Genomic DNA, 242 nt, shown 5'->3' on the forward strand with positions numbered 1-242 from the left:
AAGATCCCTAACTTTTCCATTACAGAGAGAGGCATGAGGTTTATGCTTGACCCTAGGTCACACAGAGCCTTCTTGAAGGTCATGGTGCCTACTATACAAGGTATTGAGAACTTTCCAGGGTCCTGTCTCTTTTGAGGTAATTTCTGCCTAGACAAGTTATCCAGTTCTTTGGTGAGCAAAGGGAGTTCATCCTCCCAAGTCTCATTTCCAAATAACTTGTCATTTAGCTTCATGATTGCTCT

Source organism: Arachis duranensis, chromosome 9 (genome assembly GCF_000817695.3).
Source record: "Arachis duranensis cultivar V14167 chromosome 9, aradu.V14167.gnm2.J7QH, whole genome shotgun sequence".
Taxonomy (NCBI): domain Eukaryota; kingdom Viridiplantae; phylum Streptophyta; class Magnoliopsida; order Fabales; family Fabaceae; genus Arachis; species Arachis duranensis.